At 42.4% G+C, this 25239-nt stretch overlaps 1 protein-coding gene across 7 annotated transcripts in view; it reads left to right on the plus strand.

Annotated features, from left to right (window-relative positions):
- LOC148938194 (uncharacterized) overlaps positions 1–25239 on the plus strand; it is a 153521-nt gene that overhangs the window by 16591 nt on the left and 111691 nt on the right. The window contains exons 1-2 of one of the 7 annotated variants that reach the window (XM_089085120.1): positions 17838–18092; positions 18320–18361. The exons of 5 other annotated variants lie outside the window; for them this stretch is intronic. The gene's annotated coding sequence lies outside the window, so the exon portion shown is untranslated. Of the gene's footprint in view, positions 1–17837; positions 18093–18319; positions 18362–25239 lie in introns of those variants that run through there. One more of the 7 variants, XM_089085125.1, reaches the window with a different exon arrangement.

Raw genomic sequence — 25239 nt, forward strand, 5'->3', positions numbered from 1 at the left:
CAATAATTATCGACATAGGTCACGTCAGTTATTACAAGATTATAAAAAGAAAAAAAATAAAAAAAAAGTTATCAACTTTATTACAGAAGAATATTTCAATGTTATATTCATGCCAAGCTATAAATATATCTTGATCTATATCCCTTAATTTCTTTATAATTATAGTAGTCTCATATAGACGGCTTCGATGGACAATTCCTCAACGACAATTAATTCACAAACTTGGATAAAGGGACGGCGATAAGCGTGAAAATTATGTTTTGGATTATAAGAGTATGTAGATTGAAAATTGCAGCCTTTTAGAATTATCTAAGTTCTCTGTCATCGAAGGTACGACGTTCGTCGATTGTACGGTCTTAGGCGCGTTTAGCAAATAATAGTGCGATATAATATGGCGATTTGTTCTGCTCGATAGTACGTAGTGTTCTACGGGCGACGACGGTTACGTCACATTTCGTGCTCTCTCAGGGCGCGCGTTGCGCGCACATGCACAGTCCTCAGCAGAGCGGAAGATCCGCCGCGTGGGAACTCGCGGCATGCGACCCGCTTACACCTTGTAAAAGGTTAAACGGGCTCTTTAACGCACACCCAGAAGAGACCTGCTAGAGACCTTTCTATAGTCGGGAAAGCACGTCGAGCGGCCGTCGTCGTTATCGAACAGTCGTGTCCGCGGCTTCGATCGATCCGCGCGATATCGCGCGTCGTCGGATATCTCATCTCTTTTTCTCTGCCCTTTTCGAAAGGGGAAGATACGAAGGGAAGAGTAACGCACGCAGTGCATCTAATCGAATGCGATCCATTGCCATGGATGCAAATGCAAATTTTACGAGCGTTAACCGTGCACCCGTGCCGAATATATCCCGAATATATAAACGAAAATATTGCCGGCCATCGTGGATTTTTTTCGATGACGAGATTGCAAATGATAACTCGGTCCGGAGCGGTCAATTTCGATCATTTTACGCCAATATGTCAGTTAAAAACAGAATGAAATGCTGAAGCTTCAAATTCTCGGTCGTAAATTGACGGCTTTGGTTGCACAGTGTGTTGAAGGATCACGCGTGCACAAAATTACAACGAATGCCAGCGGTTTTCATAAAAAATCGTGAACAACGATGAAACAGAGTTACGGAATTCGTGGCTCTTTGCGCGGTGCGCCCGGGGAATGCAGCAACACGCGGCTGCTTCTACCAGCGGCGATCACGATGCTCTCCCGACGATCAGCTCGAAAGTTCATACCGGCGATATACTAATGACGTGGGAAATACGCTGGAAGAAGCCAATACTTATCTCTCGACCTGCCGTTTTCTCGCTTCTCGCGTTTATACGCTCTTGCGTGTGATAGATGTGGGCCCGTAGGCACGGTCCTGTCCCAAAGCATTGCGTAACGCCTCCGGGTCGTACTCTCTTGACGCACTCGCAACAAGGAGCCGCCCTCTTTTCCGATTCAGAATTGTAAAGTAAAGAGTCGGCAATGCTATGAAAAATAGAAAGTAACGATTGTATCTCTGAGTATAGTAGAGAGCAACGATAGTTCTCTAAAGTATGTTGTTTTCAATAAAAGGAATAAACATAATGCTAGCGAACAATTTTCAAAAATACGATTAAGAGCTTCTTAAAAATACGATTAAATGTTGCGTTTGTAAAACTGTTTTTTAAATGCAAATATAGTTTCGTAAGTTCAGGTTCGCATTTGCGCGCGAGAACGGAGACGATCGCCGCCGGTCGTCGTGGTCGTTTTGAAGGAACGCGACCATTCGATGCGACGTACAGAGATGACGAGAATTTTAGTCGAGGTCCAAGGCTTATAGCCCGAGGAGCTTATAGCCTCTCCGAAGAGGTTTGCCTGTTCCATATATTGAGATATACGCCGAAGATCCTCAGGACGCCATGTGTTTTTACGTCGCACGTCTTCGCTTCCGCCGGAAGCGGTATTATCCTTTGGCGAGGTTTTGCGTCACGGAAATTTCGACCGACGGTTTACGACAGTGTTTTCTTCCTCGCCGGTGGAGAAGTTTTCCTGTGTAACGCGGAGCACGCGCACGTTCTCGAAGAAGAGTCCGGAAAGGGGCGTAAAACGGGAACGCGGTTTCAAGGAGCAGGTTTGGCGGAAAGGGGAAAGAGTAGAACGGGAGGAGAACGGGTAGTTTAAGGGCGAGCCGAGAGCATTAGGGTAGATTGCGGCACGCCGGAATTCGGTCACTATTTTAATATCGATCCGCCCTCCGCGGCTTTCCCCCGCCCCATATACCGCCCGTACCTCTCTTACACTCTTGGCACACAAGGCACATACGTCCTCGCCTACACGTGTGCACACGGGCGCGCGCGTGTGGCGTGCATGAGGCTCGCACGTGCGCGTCGAGGTGACGCGTAAGGTCGTCCTCGAGCTCACTCGACGAAATCACGGAGTTAGGGGTAACACGTGTTACCCCTTGAATTCGTCAAGGATAACCGCGCAATGATTGAACACGTGAAAGCGGGGAAATCAGAAAAAGACGAATTCTATTTTATGCAATGCACACTCATTCAATTTACGAAATATCGGATAGTGTTTTTTACAAGTGATATATATATATATCTATATCTATAGATCGAATAACAAAAATCTTAAAGCTTTCGTTTGACTGCAATGAACATGCCTTGCGCGCGCGAGCACCCTTGCACCCCGTGGAAAGAGCGCGGATGCATTTTGCCGCACATTTGTCATGGTAAATGGTGATTAAGTGTCCGGCCGGATTATTAATTGCCAGGGACTATCCCGGGATTCTCTCCACGGGTTTAATTGTAACGTATAGTTCGTTCCGCGCGGTGACTTTTTGCGCGTTCGCACGCGCGCCCGCGCGCCCGCGCTCGAAATTGATGCCCCGTTAGCGTGATTTATGCTATGTCTTTTAAGGAACCGCGTAATTTACGTTTGCGTTAGGCGGCTCCCCCGTTTCCCAGGCTAGATTTCCCAGAGGTGTGCCCCGGCGTTAATTCTATCGGGCCAAGACAGATGGTGACTGGCGTATTTGTCACTCTTCGCACACGGCGCGCCGCCGGGCGCTCGTTTTTCATCCGCGATCATCAAATTTACATGCGGCCGATCTCGCTCGCGCGCATGCAATCGCCAGGCACGTCGTCCGGAAGGAAAAAGCAAAGGAAACGACGAACGACACGCGGCACGTCCGGTGGAGACTTTTACGACTGAGCGGCCAATTATCGTTTTATTTGGTCCCGATGATCGCGATAAGTCCAGATAGGTTCGCAAGCGCCCGTCAAATCGGCCGTCGCGATTCTTCTTCTTTCGCTTTTTTCTCCTTTTTTTCTTGTATCTTTTTTCTCCCTTGTGACAAACGCGCGCGTCGTTCAAACTCGGCGCGGCGGTACGCCGCTTTACAGTTCGTTAATTTTTAATGCACACCCGTTCTCCGGTGTGCCGGCCCCGGGTCGGTGGCGGGTAAGCGAATTACGTACTTTGACCGGCCGTGCTCTCCACGAAATAGTACGATTACCCGTTTCGATGCTCGCGGGCGGATGACGGCGGCGGAGGGAGAGAGAGAAAGAGAGAGAGAGAGAGAGAGAGAGAGAGAGAGAGAGAAAACGCGCATTACGATTACGAGGTAAAAGCGGAATCCGCTTTTAACAGCCGGCACAAAGCCCTCCGGTGCATGCTTTCGAAACAATCATCCGTGCATTCTTTAACGCCAAATTCATTGAAACGGATTACGCGAATAGCGGTAACGAAGGATAACGAACATAGATCTCATCTTATATGCTCGACAAGGGACTGTTTTTTATCCATATGTATCAAACGAAGTAAAAAAAAATACTTCGAAAAAGCATGATAAACTGTCTTCAAATCTATAGCTTTTATTTTATAAAAATTCATTCATATTTATACATAACTTAAAAATTGTTTTAATTAAAAAAAAAATTGAAATAAGAACTTGTTGACTGCGTACATTGTTATACATTTTTACTTGCAAACAGTAAGCGCGATAAGACATACGAGATAGTTCTGCACTTTTAAATATCGAGAAAAGAATCGGTGTGAGTTTTGCTCCTTCGCACATTTATTATATCTCGTACGTTCTTTCTGCGCTTATGCGTGAGCCGCATTATTACAATGCTAATTAAAGTGCGATCGCCGTTGTGACGCGAGCCTTATCTCGTATGATTAGCAACCATTTATTTTCGTCGTAATCCTTATTCGTGGCGTATATATACAAACGCCTCCCGCCGGGCGAAGTGGTAGGTAAAGTCGCATGTTAAGCCTGATAAACGAAATACAAAAGCAGGATAGAACGAAAGAAAGAAAAAGAGAAAGAGAGAAAGAGACTGTAAGGCCCGTCGAGAGGTGCGAAGGGACAAGGAGAAAGGTGCAGAAGGGAGAGCGGAACGAGGGCGGAGGGTGCCATTTAGAGGGTGGGTGGTGGAGAACATCAGTGTGCACATCCAACGCTTATAGCGCGTGGTTAGCATGCACTACAAAACACACGCTACCGCGTGGTTGACTTCTCCTTCCTTCTAGCCGCCATCGATCGATGCCGGCGACTTATTTTGGATTATTTTCCGCGGTCAGAGCGCGGCACGCCTCCTCCCTCTCTCCCTCTCTCTCTCTCTCTCCCTCCCCCCCTCTCTCTCTCTCTCTCTCATTTACTCTCTCGCTTTGTCGCTCTTTCGGCCTCTGACGCAAAAAATGGGGATTCGCGCGGACCGGTGCACGGTTTTCTGCTGAATTTCGTTGCGCGCGAGCGTCGTTGTCCAATGAGCGAACACAGCGAGGAAGAAGCTCGCCGAAGCGTGCATCGTGCCGGAACTCTTCCTTTTCCCTCGGCTGTCATTTGGCTGAAAATCCCTACGAGAACAAAGACGTTGGACAACTTGCGAAAAAATGCAATATTGTCCGCGCTCGAGATTTTACGATGTTTGTCACGATAAGGATGATTCTCTTACACTTGTGTATCGTCAATCTGTTCAAGATATATATATATATATATATATATATATATATATATATATTTGATTATATTTCTTTGGATTCACGAAACACGTACAAATCTCTTTCAATAGATTTTATTTAGTCTTCTAATTCTGATCGTTTTTTTATGATCTTTTATACAATTTCATTATTTGCAAGTTATTAATTATTATTAAAATATTTCACAGTGAAGAAACCTCATGTGATCTGAAGAAGATTTACTTGAAATATTGTACAAATAATATATATTACCATCTCGTTCTTAAATTTTCCAATTAGAAAAATATTAGAAATATATTTTAGAATATAACAAGGTATATCGATATATTGGTATGTTACATGACAACATTTTCTTTTGTACATTAAAAGTTTATCTTTTATCTAAGTTTTATAAGTTTGCATTTTATATCGGAGTCTCGTCCGTTAATCGTTGTATTATTTCGGTAATATAAGAATTAACGCGTTTGAAGACGAAGCGTTTCTCTCGACGGTATTTGCCGTGTCAGCGCTCAACGACGAAGAGGTAGCGACGATGCTATTTAAACCTCTGGATATCAATAAAGCAGGAGTTTTTGGCGAATTTCATTGATTTCCGATAGAGTTGCGCTGATGTGCCGGCCCGTCGCCATCCGCGTCCGCAGGTAGGCTACATTTTGCACAACATTGTAATTGATTGGACCTGTGGCCTGATAACCGCCTGGCGACCTCGGCTCGCGTTCGATACGCGCACTCGGTCATGGAATAATTATTTCCCTCCTTCCTTGCCCTCCGTACGCGACTCTCGTGGCGGATTCTCAAATGCCAATATCTGTCTGTCGGTAGTTTCGCAGGTGCGCGCAATGCATCTTGGCTGGACGAGAGCGGAATCCGTTGGAGTGTGCTAGTAATACTAGTAATACCAGTAGAAGTAGTAGTAGTAGTGGTGGAAATAGTAACAGTAGTAAATTTATCTAGAATCTGAGAAGCAGCTCGCACTGAAATATTATTAACGAAGAGTTACAAATGCTGCCGCTGGGCGATATCGGTAGGACTAACTATCTTGGAGGCAATTAAATTTTCGGCAAATAAAGCGAAAAACATGGACGCGCGTCGTAACGAGGTGAGCGATTTCCGTCGCGGGACTCATCACGGGAATGAATAATAAGAAGATACATGCGCAACTTGTAATTAAATGGATCAAACGCCGCTGTACACCAACCGAAAGTAATTAGAGACCTTTTCGACAATTATCGGGTAGACGTATAATTTTTACCACGAGACAAGTGTGTTGCAGCTGCCCCTTTTCGTAATTATGCACATCGCGGACGTGATGCGTGATACATGTGTGTACGTGTCTATGTATATGCAGTCCACCATCTTGAAAAATTAATTTCGAGCCGATGCTTCGAACTAACTTCCTCCCACGTATCCGCGTTATTTCGCAGTGCGTGAGCAATTAGCTTCCCTGGAAATTATGAGATGGGCGAAGCAGATACGCATCGTTCGCGAAGTGCAGGAAGACCGTAATTCCTCGGACTTAGCAACCGAGGTCCGCAGCCACCTTCTGCTAACTTCACGCGATAGATCCGGATTGACTTCCGCTGTCACGAGCGGAAGTGGTGAAGTCATAAACCGTAAACCTGTAAATTGATTACCATATATGCGAGATGTCGAAAAAAGAAATGTTCATTCTTGTTTAATATTAACATATGCTTTCGATACAACGAGATTTTCAAGTTAAATTAACATGTTAATGAACTCTGTGTACATTTACCTCTGTGTACATTTTAAAAATAAATATTTATTAAACGCCGCTTGGGGATTGTAATTATCAGTTTTAATATTTTAATCTTCGCTCCTCGTATTATTTCCGCCTCTTTTTTTTAATTTCTTCTTTTTTTTAATTTCTTCTTTTTTTCTACGTCAATACGACTTCGCAGTATCGCATAATACGCGCAATCACTAGCAATTCGCACGGTGTACAACGTGTTAAATTCCAAGGCAAACGGTTTAGAACGCACGAATCACAGCAACCGTAATTTCTGCGATTCCGCGGATCCTTTGGTAGATACAGATAGCGCGGAATATTGTCTTTCCTTCTCATTCTCTTTCTTTCTCTCTCTCTCTCTCTCTCTCTCTCTCTCTCTCTCTCTCTTTCTCGGCCGCTCGTCATTAGCAAAGAGGAGAGACGTGCAACGGAGTCGGTTAAGCCGTGCACCTTCGGCAGTCTTCGTTTACAAGGTACGAAGGTTGTAAACGATTTAACGGTTGGTAAAGAGTTGCTGCGCGATGGAGCCGAGAAAACTTCGCGCGCGGTGTCGTATACCATCGACACCGGCTTAGATTCTCCGTTCGTGCAAAAACCGAGGCGATCATTACGGTATGCACGTCAGGAGCGACGTTAGACTCTGGAATTTCCTCCGCGAAAAGTAATACCTTGGCACCAGCCAGTAAATCCCGAACGAAATTGCAACGGTGGACTGCCCGCCGCTTCTGTGTGCTCGAGATTCCCGAAGACTCCTCGATCTTTCTCAACTGCGCGCGCTGCCTGTAATATTTGGCGGCTCGATTTTAATCCTCTGACGCATTTTCGCCGAGCCGAACGAACGTCGCGCAATTTGCACTTCTGTCACGTGCACAGATTGATATCGTGCAAAATAACAGAGAAAAATTTTATTTTACTTTGTCTCTGCTTGATAAACATACGTTTGACACTATATAACAAAAGAGTACAGATTCTGATTCCCAGATTATTCGATTACGTGTATCTGCCACGTTTATATTCATTTTAATTATTGTGCGATTGTATTATAGGTAATGTTTTTTTTTTATTTTTTTTTAGATACGAGATATACGTTAAATCGTACGTACTGGAATTTCGTTCGTCTGCTTCTCCGAACTCGCAGCTCAAAGTTTTATTTATTTAAAGTGAATATCGGAAGCCGCTTAATTCGCGTCGGGCAAGATAAATCGGGCGCGATTAATGCAAATGAGCATGCCAGCCAGAATACCGTTCGGAGATCGTATTCGGATCCAATCTAACGGATGTTTCGACGAATCTTCGATTCGGCTCGCGACGCCGGTTCAACGCCGAGTCTACGTGCAGCGAGAGTCGTTGAGTGCACGCTGCGTCGGTGTGCATTCACATGTGAGAACGTATGCGTTACGAACCGTAACCGTCTTTGCAACGTATTCTTAGCGCGAACGGCAACTTCATAATAGAGTGGACTTCTTGGAATGTATTACGAATGCTGTGTTATTAATTTAAATGCATCAAAGAATGAAAATATGCGCACCTGTAAATTCTATTCGGAATGATGTTGTGCCTCAATCGATCAAATCACGATCGAAATATTAGGATAGTAAGTCGATTAGGAAACTTGAAAGATTAGCGCTTTTCTACGCTCCTTCCTTTACGCAAACTAAAATTTTACTTATTTAGATGAAAAATAGCATTATTTTAGCAGTCAAATTGTTTTGTATTAATGTATAAGTGGGACAACGCGCGTGAAGTTGGCACTGATGGATTGCAGTTAGTCTCATACCTTTGCGAAAGTTTGCGAGTCGAAAGTTGATAAGTAGCCGAATGCACGTATCGCGAAAACTCGGTTTAAATCGGCATTACCGTGTTCCTGCGAAAAAGGAGAGGCTTGCAGCGAGGATCAACGTGCGCGCCGGTCGCGCTCGCTCGTGCCCGCGCGCGCGCGCGCGCGCGCGCGCGATGATAATTATCATGGGCTGCCCAGCACCGGCAATCTTTGAAGGTCGACCCGCGCCACTGCTTCCTTATTGTGAGGCAAGAAGAAGCGGGAGAACGGTGCGCGAGAGGCGCGGAGAGGGACGTGGAGAGTGAGAGAAGAGAGAAGAATGCACCTGTATTAACTTCGCGCCACGCCGGCATGCCGCTCATACGCGTTTACTCGCCGCGCGCTCTGTACGCTCATTATATAGGCACGCCGATTTCAGAAATACCGGACTCCGTTCGGACCCGCCACTTCTCCTGGATCCTATCTCGCCTCTTTCGTCAGTCTCGGTGTCCCTCTCTTTGTCCCTCTCTCCGCGCGTTATGCAATACGAATCTCGCCGAAGGTAATCTTCGCCGAAGATAAGGGACAGCTGGTCACAAAGTCGTACATAGTCGGAGTGTTCTGTATACGCGTCATACACGCAATTCTCTCATGTCCAAAGTTGTTAAAAATCGAAAGCGGATGTTGTTTATTTTTATATTATATTGTCGTGTCATTAATCGAAAATAAAACGGTGTGAGAAAATTAATTATTTAAGAATCATAATTTAATAATTGGATATACTTTACTTCATTTTAATTCAATTTAATTTTGATTTAATAAGAATAATTTAATATTTACTGAACAATTTATTTGGTATAAACAATTGAAAATATAAAATAAGATGAGGTCTGACGAATAAAGATCAGCAGTGAGAATTTCTAATTTCTTTGAAAATATTATATCAGCAGCCAAAAGTAACTTTATCGTTTCTGATATATTTTGTGTAATAAGGAAAGAATAATTTCATTAATAATTCTTATTCGAAATTAAAGAAAAATTAGTTAGTTAAACTTGATAAAAATGTGAAATCTGTTGCGCATTTTCCAAGACGTTTTTATCTTTTCTTTCTCTTATCCTTTCTCGATCCCACCTGTTTTCTTCTAGCAAACGGCGAAACGAAGGTGAACTTCGTCGAGAATAAAAGTTGGGTCACAAAGTTGCGCGGAATTGTATCACGAATGCCATGGAACTTCGACCGGTCATATGCCTGCTCTCGTTTTTCCTTTTTTCTTCCCTTTCAGAAACCGATATCGCTGAAACCATTTTCTCAACTGTAAGAGATTTTCCGATATCATACTTATCGCGATACCAATGTTAGAAGACTGAACAGTTTTCTACAGAAATAGGTTGCCAGTTAAATCTTTCTTTTTTCCATCCCGAGTGAACAAGTGAATATGTAGATAGTTAATCATACTTTAGAATTTTTATTCTCAAGCAACATATTGCGAAAAATTTAACTTTAAATGTTATAAGAAACTTTTGCATCTTTGCTATCTTCTTTCTTGCTCTTCTTAGTGATGTCTGAAATGTTGAGAAAATATTTCCATAATGAAAAATAATTATTAACGCAATGTTATGGAATTAATAATTGTTTTGTAATATTCATCAATATTGAAATTATTGACAATAACAAATTATTAATAATATAATGTCGAATGTTTGTGTAAGAAAATTTTCAAATGAAAACGCGAATCTGCCAGTGCAAAGATCAATAATTTCTTAATAAGAGTATCCGTGGTGCATGCAAACGTTAACCCTATATTGCACATAAATCGATATGTTCTTAGAAAACTGCTCTGAACTAGTTAACACAGTTGCGTGGGAGTCTGTCGATTGAGAACAACTCTATATCGTTCCGGCATTTTTCAATGACATTTGGATATAATCATAACAATTACTGGAATTAAATATTTGGAAATTGAGCTCTTTTTTCGTATCATTTCATTATTGATTATTAAATTAAAAACGTAAAACATATGATGCAATATGATGACATATATAAATTGCTGTCACGTTTATCGAAAAAAAATAATGCGATTATACGAAAATTTATTCGTTTACGAGATATAAACTACATTAATAAAACGACATAATTATTGTTTTTTAAATTTAACTTATATAACGTCTTATGATATGATAATTTAAAAACACATTACTGGTATGTTAATTTTTGGCTTTTCTTATTGAAGTCTCATTTGACATAAGGATGATCGAAGTCCCACAGCTTGCTTATGACTGTTCCCTTAGGGAAGATGATAAGAGAAATTCCACGGAACGATGATGACTATAGCGGTACTACGCGCTTGACATTTCATAAAGACAGTAAAGATTATCAATATGCGTCTCATGTGCCTTTGTAATCACTGTCGAAAAAATTGATTATTTTCAAAATGCAACGTGTCTGTTATATTATAAAGTTTGCGAAAAGATTTGAAAAATTAGAAACAAAATTATGCTTGTCTCAAGGGAAATATTCTCTTCAAACATGGTGTTTCCTAAATTTCTTAAATTGCAATGTATTAAATAATACTATCTCTACATAAAACATTAAAAAAATATGAAATTAAATGTAAAGGCATGATTTAGATAATGTACAATTTTTATTATTTCAGCTCTCATATAGATTAGGAAAATTCAAAAATGAACGAATAGATAAAAGAAAATTATAAACTGTTCGTGTTTAATTGCTAACTTGGGTAACGCCTAAATGTGAAACTTGATAGATTGATAAGCGGGAGGAAGAAGTACAGTTTAAGAAACATCAATTTGCGGCACGGTCATCACAAGATCACCGCTTCAGGGCGCTATCCTAAATGCTAGACTAACGTAACGTAACGCGATGCAGGAAACGTCCGTCTTGTATCAACAGATGCTGCGAGCATGCATAAGCGCGCGCGCGCACGAGAGAGAGAGAGAGAGAGAGAGAGAGAGAGAGAGAGAGAGAGAGAGAGAGAGGAGGGGGGAGGCTCTCGGAGTACCACCTCCCAGTCTCGCGACGCGACGCCACGTGTGTGTACATGTTGTGTATCTTGCCAAGAGTAAGCTTTGTGAGATGGGCGATGGGCGAGATGGGCGTGCACATGGGGGCTACTGGTCTTGTCCGCAGGGCCGGACAACCAGCCATTATCCGTAACCCAGGGAGCACAGGTGTGCGAGAAGTGGCGGTCGCTGATCGGACTCGCCTTCTCGCGCGCCTTTCGGTGTCGATTGGAATCAACGGCCGGAAGTCTCAGGGAAATTTATAATGAGCCGTAATTGGATCGCTTTAACGCGCCGCATTTTAATGGCGCTCGCGGTTTCCCCTCGCTCTTTGATCGACCAATCTCGCGCGATGTCCTTTTGCGCATCGTCTTGCAATCAATGATGAGAATCATATAATTGAAATGTTACTTCTCGACAGAGACAATTTTCTGTTATTATAAAAGCATTACGTAGGATTGAACATCGGTGTCTGCTGATTGTTAAAGGTAAATGTCATCAGTGTGGACATTATCTGAGAGAGAGAGAGAGAGAGAGAGAGAGAGAGAGAGAGAGAGAAGTAAAATTAATTATTTTCATTCTCTCATAGTCTTGTGTTAAAGAAAATAGATAATTTTGATAGAAATAGAATGACATGTGTTATCAACTTCCAATTGACAACGTTGCTGTACTCTTATCATCCTGTCACAGATAATTTCTTAATGGCAAATTAACCGGGAAATTTCTTTACTTATAATAACAAGCAGATTTTCATTGCGAAAGATCTTTTTAAAAAAAAAGTCACATATAAGTCCTCTATGTCAGAGTTAAAACTGTCTGAGTCACAATTTGATCGCGATAAGAGGAATCAAGAAAGCGAAAGAAAGAGAGAAATGATTGAATTAACTACGGTTATTTTCAATAAGCTTTCGAAACGACATTTCTGTCCATTAATCTTACACTTCACTTCGTCCTATATAAGGTGAGACAGAATTTATCGTGGCTGAGTCTTTAGCCTCCTCGACAGTCCCTTCCTCTCCTCCTCCCCCTCCTCGCTCTCGCTTTTTCGCTCTTGTGTCGTTTCCCGCCACCTTTCGTTTCTCTCTCACGGTTCCGTGGCGATTTCCAAGAGCGAGCGCGAATGAGAATGAAGGCAAAAGGCGCGCGAAGAGAGCTTTCGGGGAATATGGAGAAACGGATGCGATTACCGAGTGCAGAAACGCGTATAACCATAGGCGGTATAGGCGCAATGCGGAAGTGGCGGCGGTGACGGCAGTCGGAGATGCACCGTTACATGTGCACGTACAAATATATTTCGGATTTTAGACGATACGCGGGCGACACGGCGACGCGCCGTGTCGCTGCTAAGCAACGCCGGAAACACGAGAGATCGCGCGAACGCCGTTGTCGCTTCGCGGCAAGGATTAAATCGTTACGTCCCGATCGTGCGATATCGTGGGCGATATGTGATAATAGCGGAGCGTATATACGTAAATCTCGAAATACGAGATGCGATCGGCAACCGGAGAGCGGAGAGAGAGAGAGAGAGAGAGAGAGAGAGCTCCGAAATCGGATTAAAATTCGCAGATGATTTCTTTCGTCTGATCGCTGCGCGTTCAGGTCGCTTTCGGAAACGTTGCACGTAACGTCGTTCCGATGTAACGAGCGAAATGTCAGATTCTCCTGTCACTCTATGAGAGCCCACTTTGAGCGTTTCAGCGTAACGAGCATTTAAACAGAGAAGCGCCGGGCGTAATGCAATTCTCTCGTTCTGGGTCCGCGTCGCGTCGCGCCGCGGCGCTTCAAAGTCCCCGTGTCGGAGATGTGCGTTTCGTTTTCATTATTTGTCGCGTTGTCTGAAGCTATCGATTTTATCGTTCATCCCGTGGCTGTTTATATACGTCGCTATCAATAATGGCAACCCCGGTTCGACCAATAGCCGACTGCGGAGGACCTATTTCTGAATCGTCCCAACCGCCGAGCGCGACGAGCTGGTGGATGGCGAATTTAATGACGATCGGCGGCGGAGGCTGATTGCCGAATCATCGCGCGAAGATTAACGCGGTGGTCCGACCCAATTAATACGGCCGAAAACAAGGTTACGTGCTAAACGACAGCGAGATAAATATCTGGCGGGTCGATTTGAGCGACCGATTGAATTAGTATCTGGTATTTTTGTCCTCGAGTTTGAAGTGACGTTATAGAGCATGGACAAAACTGATTACCGCTTGTCAATAAGTGTAATAGAAATAGTTTCTACATATATATAACGTCAAACGATACATTTTTTGAAGAATAAAATTTGATCGATTTAAATTGTTAAATATTTGATATTGATAGATCGTATAATCCATACATAGCATTTATAGAAAAATATGCGAAGATTGTAACAAAATATTATTTTATCAAAGAAACGAAAATATATAATATTGTATATGAATAGAAAAGAAATTAAATCTCAGTTCATTGAAACAGTGTGTATTACTTATAAAGATTCTACAACAAGTTTAAAATTAATTATTCATGGAAAATATATTTATGTATTAAGAACAAATAATAGAAAATTCACGAAGTAGAATATATCTTTCAAATTTAATACATAGATGTATTAATAAATATTATAAAACATGCTTTAAGTTATTTTTAAATGAGTTTAGCAAAGTAACATGTCTGGATGTGTCTGAAAGGAATTAATGCAGCCGAGCGCTACTTGTCCTGAGCGGTGAAAGAAGAAGGCAGGAGGGTCTCCAATTCTCGAGTCCAGATAATATCGAATCGTCCGTTCCGCGTCTCACGCAGCTCATTAACCGGCGCGCGGCAGCTTTTATTTTCGCCATTATGACGAGCGCAATCTCGTCGGCTTGGCGATTCCCTCGGAGAAGGTTGCTGCCGTACAGGTGCAAGCACTTGGCTCGATGAAAGAAGAATAGCAAAGAAGACGGACGGAAAAGCGAGAGGAAGAATGAATGAGAGAGGGAGGTGGAGACGGAGGTATTTCGTCGGATCGATCGGAGGTTTCGACTTTATTACCGACGCCGGTAGTAAGATAACACCGACGAGAGTGATAAAGAACATCCTCCGCGCTTCCAGAATCGCGGAGTTATGGCGAGCCGTCTAGTCTGACTGAAATTTTCCATTCTGGAGCTCTATTCAGGATGTGCACTCGCGATCTCGCTACGTGACGATTATAATTCGAGATTAGATGAAAGCAAAATCGCACTTTTTTATATGTCAAACTACAATTTATAATTTTGATATTATTTTATAATAATTTAATTACAATATTAATATTTATTATCAAGTGGCTTTTTAAAATTTCGAATACTTTCGAATATTTTTGGACGAGAATTATTTGTATTAAAAACTACATATGTGTATGAGGTGGCAATTTAATTTTTATAATCAAATACTATTCGAGTTATATAAACGTAAGATCGTTGCGCATCACAGAATAGAAAGCGAGAAAGAGAAAGAGATGCTGATTCTAATTCGCGCTTTTTTTCGCGGTGAACTCGAACGCGACGCACTTTAGTGAAAAATGGTGAAATTTGGCCTCGAAATACTTCCCGGATGCCACTCTCGACACGGCAAAATTGACAAAAACGGTGGAATTTCACGGACGCGCGATCTTTGAGGCAAAGATTCAGGAATGTTCTTACGCTCGATAAGAAAGAAGGCTGCGCACCGTGATGATTGGCAACTTACTTTTCGCATCACTCTCTTTTTTTTCTCGAAGTTTTCACAACAATTATATTTATAAAGAATTAATATTTGGAATATTTAATGTTAAATATTTCTCGTTGCCCACAAAAAGAAACGCTTATGCATATACAATCTTATAATAATTGACGTACGTATAATAATGATATAATTACTGATGATTATTAGTAGTATTATATCTAGTCTGTAGATCATTATTTATATTTATTAGCACATAAAAGTGATTGTCACTTAATCCGGATCCGTTCGATTGAAAACGTAAACGGGCTACGGTAATTCCCGCTTACAGTTCCGAGCAATGCGAACGACGTAGGTGACAGCGATCGTTATGCAAATTTATAGAGGTGTTCGTATAGCCGTTGAAATTTAACGGGAGATTTAGCTTCTGGACGAACGAAGCACTCCGCTCGCAATGATTCATGTCCCACTTGCGTTCGCCTCGTCCGTCCCGTCGGTGGATGTGCGATTATGCAACGTGTCCATTCTTACATGCGTCTCGCGAAACCCGAACGTAATTGGAGAGCCGCAAATAAATACGTGTAAACGTACGTATCTGTGTACGTGCGGCCAGAAGGGCTGCTGACTTCCTCTTCGACGTGGCTCGTCGTTTACGAGCCAATAAAGCAAACCCAAGTTGACCAGAGGTCTCGCTCCTCGTCCGCTCTTGGCTTCCCTCTTACTGCTCGAGACATGTTCACGATTGCGTTAAAAGTCATTGCGGGTCGATTGTGTTCGTCACGCATAAAACTCGCGCTCGTGTCTTGACCGACGTTTTCGATGCTCCTTGTCCGTTCTTTCATGAGGTCTTTCAATATTCTTTACGACATAAATGTGACGTTAACAGAATAAAAGTTCACTTTATCGAGAATCAATTCTTTTCGTGACAGTATTATTGTAACGTGACATATTTCTTTCTGTGTCTTGCAGCAGTAGACAACCTTTGATGATATGATTTGTCTTTTTTTGCAAATTAATTTCATTATTTCACATGCATATGTAATTTATGTATTAGAGTACAAAATCGTAACATTTTAGTTCAGTTTTGGAGACAGATAGTTTCACACAAATTTTATAAGCATAAGATTTATAACTATGGTAATAGTAATGACCGACATAGAGTTCTTTGTATTTTGCAGGAGTAATTTTTGGTGCGCATATGCGCCACAAGGTGTACTGGAGATTTTTCCAAAAATGGTGAAACATATTGACGGTGCATTACCGTATAAACTTTTATGGGTTTCTTGCGCGCGCGTAAAATGTGTATGTGCAGTAGTGACCTATTTTAGGCAATGGCGCCGAAGGTATAAGGCGAGAGTAATTTTCGCTGTAGAAAATAGGAGAGGAAAATGTTAGCAGGTGGGACTACCATTTTGCAATTAGCCCAAGTGACAGGAGGATCAAAAAGCAAGCTTATCTGGAAATAATTCGCAAAGTTGCTTAACTCGATAGATTTGTGTGTCCGAGTGTTCTTAATAACATATTAATTTTGCAACTTTGTCGCGCTGTGTTGCTTCAGCGACAACGGTTAGAAAAATCCGCTTATTTTTTTCAAACAATTCGTTGATGGAAGGAAGGAAGCGTGGAATACTCTATACGCTAATTACGAATGTAAATTTTTGACGAAAGAAAATACGCGAAATTGCGTCACGAATGAAACACCATAACAACGTAGCTCTGACGCGATTCCTTTGTCTCGCTTATGTTTTCTTCTGTCGCGTCTCGTTTGAGAAAACGGAGACTAGGTCGCCGTTGCGGTCACGATGATGTTTGCCAGTGCGTTCTTACACCGTCCCGGTGTAACTTCCCCGGCATGGTCGGTGCCGACGACAGGAGTTAATCCGGCGGCATTGTTGGTTTCGGGATGCGTTTCACGTAGCTCGACTTCGCCGCGTCTGTCGCGTCGTGTCGTGTCGCGTCGCGTCGCGTCGCGTCGCGTCGCATCGCGTAGCATCGCATCGTGTCGCGCAGGAGCCCAGCAAGAACGGTACGTATTACGCGAATAGACAGCGAAAGAGAAGTACGGACAAAGAGAGGGATACGGGGGAAAAGAGAGGCGGCGGGCGTCGGTAGAGAGATGGGCGCGAGAGAGGAGTTTAACCATCGTCCCGTAATATTCTGTTGCTCCGGCGGTAGCGGCGACGGTGGCGGCACGGGTAGATGAGAAAGGGCGGGTGTCGGTGCTGACAAAAAATGGAAACTATTTGATCGTGAACCGCCTGCGCTCTCTCTCTCTCTCTCTCTCTCCCCTCTCTCTCTCCCTCCCTTTTTCTCTCTCGCTCTCCTTTTCTGTCTTCGTCTCTCTCGACGTTTATATTATCCCCTTGCCGCGCTGCACCCTGATGTGGTACACTCACCTGGCTGCGATCGTGATACACACAGGACGTCTATCGCCGCTGGTAGCGGATGGAGAACAGGAGGAAAAGCGTAGGTGTGCAGTATCGAGAGCGGACGGGGGCGGGAGGGATGCGAGCGGAGGATGGGGCTGGGCTACTCTGCCGACAGTCGAGCGACTGTGCACACGCCTAAAAGGGTTTTCGTTAGATTTCATTTCACACCCAATTACCTGGTACACACGCGGGAGGGAAAGGGAGAGAGAGAAGCGCCGGCGAGGGGGAGGAAACGAGAGGGAGGGAGTGAGAAAGAAAGAGGGTCGAGGGGACATCGCTGCGCAACGAGAGCGCGGCCACGGTGTAAAAATATACTAAATGTGGCAGCCACACTATTCCGTCTAGTCTGCACGGCCATGGTTTGACGTATGCCGGAGTACGGCAGGCACATGGCGGGCGAGCTGGTCGGTGATAAAGTTAAATTTCAGTTGGTTTCTTTGCGGCGGTTTGCCACCCGCTATTACATAGTGATATTAGATGTACGCAAAGTGTTCGCTCGTCGACTTCTTTTGTTAGGTAATACGATATTATTTGTTGAAAACTGAAACATGATTTTATGAAGGTGTTTCAAATGGCGAAAATATAAGCGAGTTAAGCCAATAGCATATATTATTTTATATTATTTTGTATATAAGCACAAGCTCTTATTGTGGATTTTAACATATAACATTGTGGATTTTAAATTAACAACGTAAATTTAAAAGTTCTTTATGTATTTTTACAAACGCTTTTTTAATACACAGAAAGGGAAATCAGGAATCTAATTATCTCAGAAGATATGTAATGTAAGTCGTAATTATACGTTTATAATATAAATATGAATGTAAGCAATTTGTCTTTTACTGAAGTTTAATTAAATGTCATTTGCGTATAAGATTTTAATAATTTTTCTAGATTATGATTGACTAGATTTACTAGAGTAATCCGATATACTTTGCGATATATACTTTGCAATCTTTACATCTTTGAAAGTAGGGAGCGATTTTAATTTAATATTTTCTCTTGGCTAAATTTATTTTTCTCAAGTAGTTCGCAGTTCTTTGAGTAGATCAACAACGTCAAGCGTTGTTGTAGTTCATAAGTGGAACCATTGGCTCCATCTGATTTGGACTTAATGCATGCGTAACGCGCGCTTCAAAATCTTCGGTTACATCAGCTAAACCATCTCCCGTTACCGCGTCTTAATTTATGGATTTCGACGGGGCGATCGAATATCGTGCAATACATCGGTAACATTTATGCCGTCATTAGCGTTTAGTATGCTACGTAAGTATCCGCGGAATTCGGTGAGGAGGGGAAAAGGAAAGAGAAGTAAAAAAAAAAGAAAGATTGAGAAATAAAAGAAAAGAAAGAGAAAAGGGAGAGAGAGAGAGAGAGAGAGAGAGAGAGAGAGAGAGAGAGAGACAGATCGCTACACGACGTAAAGTACCTAAGCTATTCGTGAGATAATGTCATAGAGATCGGTATCGCTCGAAATAAACGCAAGGGAGCCGGCGCGACCCGACGGCGAATCGATTAACTGTAATTAATTGAATGCTAATTAATATTATGCTATAGCGAACACCCACGCTCAACCCAATTTGCGGTAATTACTTAATCAACACGGAGAAAAGTCCGCGTAGCGGCACTCGCGCGATCGGCAATAGACTCAAAACCTGTTTTTCGATGCAAACTCGATGTCTCCCGCGAGTTAGCAAGCTGGAATTTCTCGAGTTCGCGAGGCAGAAGGTAAAGTCTGATGTACACTGTCCCTCCCCCTGCTCCGAGTTAATGAACCAGCTAATCTTATTAGCCGATGTCGCGACGTCGCGGTTACGTAATAATATAACGGAGTTATATATACGGCGTTCTATATCGCATTATTTCGATAAATACTGTAAAATTTGAGCCGTTACCGGCTAAATGTACTAAGAGGCGTAACGGCGAGATTCCCTTGCGCCTAGGCTGGAACTTAATCAGAATCGATTTCGCTAGACAATTAGCGAGCGCTCGGCTGTTTAGGCTCCAAGCACTTATGCTTACTTGACCTCGGCGCTTCTGAGATCCCTCGATCTCGAACTCTCTTAGCACACGCGAACGCGGCAGCGTAAAGGAAACTTCGACGCAGCTTGCAAGGATTCGTCGAAGAGCATGGAGGCTAACCAGATTGCATTGCTCGCTCGATGAACTTGTATATGTCGGCTATGAACTCGAGCTCTTTCACTTTCACGGATCTTGTCGAAAGTCTTACTAACAACTCGCCGAAAGCATTCTTTATTAAACAAAGTATATATCACGTATTCGAAGAGGACATACAAATCATCTTTAGATAAATTCAAATCATTATTTTTCAATATAATAATAGGTCGGAAATATGTTCAAACAACCGAATAACTTGACGAATACAATCTCTAGTAAAGAGAAAAATTTAGCTTTAGCTTTGAGTCACTACGTTGTAAGTCCGTTAAAAAAATAACGACATGTAATGGACAGAAGCATTTATCTTAAATTTCAAGAAAAAAAGAGATTATTAGGCTAAAATCTTATCTGTAGAAATGTTCACTGTTAATTTAACAGTTTGATCCTTATTATTATTTTTCTATGTTATATTTAACGAATTATTAAGATATGTTTGAATAAAACGAATATCACGCATATATATATTGTTGTCCTCTATTTTAATTAGAATTTAGAACTTTTAATTAGCACTGTACGAATAATTGCATAATGAAATATAATAATACTCAGTTGACAAAATTTTTAATGTTTTCAATAGATGTTTTCAATTAGAATATGTCTATTATTAATTTTCAATCATATTGTTATTTAAAAACAGAAAGCCTATGTATTATATGACTACCAATTGTTCATTTATTGCAAATAAGAGTTTAAACAGTTTCTGTACTTAATTAATTGTTTCGTCGTCATCGGCGTGTCATTCTCGTCGATATTCGGTGCAAATATCCACCATCGGTTCGATCGGATCGATACATGGCCAGCGTTGGGACGCGGAGCGAAATACGAGGACGAGCGATTTGTCCGGTCATCTTCCAGATACAGAGAAACTATGCTGTGAGGTAGCGGATCGTCGAGATAGTAATGGCAGCAGCAGCAGCAGCAGCAGCAACAGCAACAGCAGCAGTAGCAGCAGCAGCAGCAGCGCCAAAGGAATAATTCCCCGTGTTTCCGAGGAACGCGTTTCGAATTACCAGCGGATTGCGTTGCATTCTGTCCGTCGCGCTTGGCTAGCGCCGAGCAAATCTAATTCCTTTCGGACTCTCGGTGTCGATCTCTCTTTCTCTCTCTCTCTCTCTCTCTCTCTCTCTCTCTCTCCCCTCCCTCCCTCCCCCCCTCTCTCTCTCTTCCTCCCTCCCCTTTTTCCTCTTCTTCTCTCTCTTATAGTCCGGACAGCATCCTTTACGTCCTCTCTGTCTTGCTCGATCCTTTTCCATCGTTTCTCACTGGCTTTTCCGTCTTTCTTTATTTTTCTCCTTTTATCTGTCGCTCCTTTCTCGCTTCCGTCCATCTCTTCCGGACGCGCGCACTGCTTCTTCGCCTCGGCGTTTGTGTCCCTGGGGAAGAGACGTCGAATCCACGGACCGATCGCGTTGCGCGTACCTTTTAGCCGTGCGCAACGCGGCTCTTCCTCTCGGGAAATCCATGACTCGAATGCTTGATATTATCTCGATCGCGAAAACTGCGCGTCTCGGAGTAGTCAGCGTCGACGTCGCCGCCAGTCGGTGAAACTCGACGGTGCCTGATCTCTGAAGAGATATTAAGATATCTTTATACTCCGTCTTCAAATGAAATTTTATAAAACTAAATAAGCTCACAATGTAATCTTAAAATTTCAAATTAATATATTTGAAGTTAATATATCTACTATGTTAGATTGATATATTTGCGCATATTTCCACGTGTATATATACACACACACACACACACACACACACACGCGCGCGCGCGCGCGCGCGCGCGCGCGCACGTATACGGGTCATACGTCTGTAAGTATGTACATCAATCGAGCTACTCAATCACTCAACTGAGGGTGGGTTCAAATGCATCAGCGAAGAAATACCGAGTCTATGCTTATTTTTCGTGTACGATACTGAGTTACCGCCTACGCTACTATCTTTTGAGTGCGTTCAGATAAATTTCCCTTCGAGTAACGTCTCTGCGTAGCGTATTGAATATTCTCCGTGGTACCGTTGCGGTTTACGGAAAATATCTTTCGTCCGCGAGTTCTGTGATACGTGTTCCCAGATTTACAGAGGTAAGATATCATTGTCGTTTCGCGAAGAGTTATCGATCATCCGGACCGGATTTAAAGGCACGACGCGCCGGAAGATGTGCCGTAGGAAAAACGGTGCACGCGTGCGGCGTCGCAGCTTGTAACAACAGCGCTATCGATTACCCCGGGACCCGGGAGGAGCCGCTGAAAACAAGTGCATTTTCGTAAGACTGCGCTCGTCCTCTATCTGTCCGTCCGTTCTGTCTATTCGCCTCCTTTAACCCGGCCATCCTGGGCCAAGCTCTAAGTAAACGGACGCTCCGCGACGGCACGTTCCCAGACTATCGTCTCGACTACGCAGAGACGCAACGGCGCCAGGGAGACGCACTCCTTCGATCGGATTCTTCGTCTCCATTTACGTCGCGGGAATTTCTCCCGCCTCTTGTGCATCCCCCTCGCATACGTAGCCGCTCGCGGCGATATGGAGACCATATACGCTACGTTAGCAACTTAATAAGAACTATACCGTTTTTATCGATCGGATCAAATCGTATGATATTGTCTCGAGCATAGGTAAAACATATGTAGATGGAGATCTATTAACAAATATTCGAGATTACTTATTAAATTATAGAAAAATATATTTATCAAAAAAATGATTTATGATTGATCCAAAGAGATAATGCTGTGTATCGTTTTTTTACAAAAATCATATTTATTAAGAAAAATTATGTTAACGAATTGATGCAAGGAGCGGTTTGTAGATTAGTAATTTGTAAGTATAACAGCTGGCTCGTTACTTTATTATTTGTGTCGTAGTGACACATGATATGTAAACTACCATCGTCTGCTTTATCTAGCTGGCCGGGTGCATTCCATCCGACCGTGCATTATACCGCGGTCTCCTGGAACGGCGAAGCTTTATGTTTTAGTCGTCAGCGGGACCAACCTGAGCCGGGCCGTTCGCAGGTACCCGGTCTCTGTATATCTTATATGTACTTGCGTAGCCGGAACTCGCGCCTGTTCTCGGAACTTAACCGGCGCCGTTCTGCTGGCGGCGCGTTTTGCTTGGGAGCATGCTCGACCGGGGATCGGGTATCTAATAACGCGATGCCTTGTGGCCCTCCTCTCATGCCCTCATTCATCCTCCCGTCCCCCTCCCTTCCCGCGTTCGTCCTCGTTGCCTGTCATACGTGCGAAAGTGATCGCGCATCTCTGATCTAATGCATATCTGTCTTGGATTGAACGATTCAACAATCTTCTTCAATCCTCTTTTCCAAAAGAATTTGAATAAATTATATTACCGCTTACATCGGACAGATTAAACTCGAGGTATTTGTCGATTAAGTTTTTAGTTTTAAGTTTTAAAGAAACATGTCTTTAGATTTACATATTTTTCAGATATGACAAAATTAATTTCAACATTGAAGAAGTAAAACTGAAGTTGTTCTTCTCAAATTAAAAAAAGAAATGATTTGGAAGTTTGAGTAACTTAAATTATGTTTCAAGCTCTTAAAATCGACACATTTTTTTGTCTTTTCTTAAGAATCGTTATTTTTTGTCGTTGGTTTCTTGTCACATTTAATAACATTTTTATGTTATAATAATACATTTAGTAGCATTTGAGAGTTACATGGACTTTCTTATTAAGATTACTTTTATATCGTACCGATAATATATTCCATATTCTTAGCTAAAATAATGAAAGTTTGTGAGATATTACAAAAGTTACTTCTTCCCTAAAGTTGCAAAAGTATGTGATATTGAAAATTATTAGGCCGTAGGCTGTCTTCGCCACATATGACACTGAAATTCTCGCAAAGTCACGATCCTTGAGCGTTCGAAGGTTTGAAGATTGCCCAACGAGACGTTCGACTTGTATGTTAAAGTTCGTATATAAAACGAGCGAGCCGGTAAATCGAGAGGCGTTAAGGCAGGTCGCATCCAACGCATGTAAAATCATGGGGAGAGTTAGAGGGGCGCAGACAGTGGACGAGACGGGACAGTGAAGTCGCAAGTGCCGAGTGAAATATGCATGGATATTTTATACACGTACACACTCATACACATGTTACACGGACTCTCGTCTATACGACACGAGCCTGCTTCCAGGCGCTGTAAATTTTATCGCCCGGATAAGAGCGGACTCGTAGACGGCGGTCGTAAAGATACTTTACTGTGTATTTACATCCCGACGTAATACGTTACGCGGCTTAATATTACCCGTTAAGTGAATCGAAACAGTCGGATTATTCTACTAGAGCAGCGTGTTGCCGTGTAAAGGGTAGCTCGTATATGTCGATTTTCCTATTGATACCTGCTTTAATTTTTGTTTGCGCAAGTGATTCGTAAATTAGGGACAATTAGAATATATATGATTTAATATTATCGAGGCGAAATAAATATTTTTTAATATCTTTAATTAAAATGATAATTTGTTTCATATGTTTTTCGTTTTATATAATTTTAAGATGTAGATATATTTAAATGAGAAACTGAGAGAGAGAATAGATATTTTAAGAAACATATATTAAATATATATTTATTCTAGAATGATTAAATGAACAAGATAATTAATTTAAATCGCGATTTAACTTTTTACTTTATAATTATTAAAAATTAAAAGCTATATTAATTTAAATTATATATAATATATACATAATATTTTTTTAAAAAATTAAGTATAATATAAAATAATCTAACAGATCTTCGAATTATAAGTTTTTCGATCGATTATTTATTTCTGATCTCGATATCGCTTTATTTTGTTACTTGTTTACATATTTAAATATGGAGTTAATGTAAGGCATTTTCTAATAGGGGTCGGTCACCCGTGATAATAAAAACAGTAGCCCCGAGACGCGTTTCTCGTTATCTCCTCCCATGTCCATTATACATTACGGTTCTACTCTCCCCGTACCTTCGGATTGTAAATATATCCACGTATACGAGCGTCCCGCGGTTCACGTTGATAGCAATGAACGGAAATACAATTATCGGTGGGAATAAAACGCCGCGGATCGATGACAGGATTCGCAAAAGCGCCGGAGGATCGGACAGGTTGGAATATGTAACGCGATTGCGACGGGACGGGGATGGTTTGGCGGGTGGATGGAAATCGCAATGTGCACCCGCGGGATGTTCCAGGACGCGAAGCGTTCGACTAGTCATTTGATTACGTAATTCGCGCGACCACGTAGCCGACGACATTTGGGTGGTAGGTACTTGTCATTTTTTGATTCTCCCGCTCTCTCTCTCCCCCCCCCCCCTACTCCCGCTATCCTTTGCATCCAACTCGCGGACAACTCCGTTTAAATCTTTCAACGCATTCGAAATTCAGTGCAGTCGATCGAAACTTGACGTTTCGCCGCGAGCGCGTCGCGACATTCCGCTGCGAGTGTGTCGCGACATTTCTCCTCGAAACACGATAATTCGCTCGCTGCTGTGAAACGC

Source organism: Pogonomyrmex barbatus, unplaced genomic scaffold, assembly GCF_055798465.1.
Source record: "Pogonomyrmex barbatus isolate J1 unplaced genomic scaffold, ASM5579846v1 scaffold1, whole genome shotgun sequence".
NCBI classification, from domain to species: Eukaryota; Metazoa; Arthropoda; class Insecta; order Hymenoptera; family Formicidae; genus Pogonomyrmex; species Pogonomyrmex barbatus.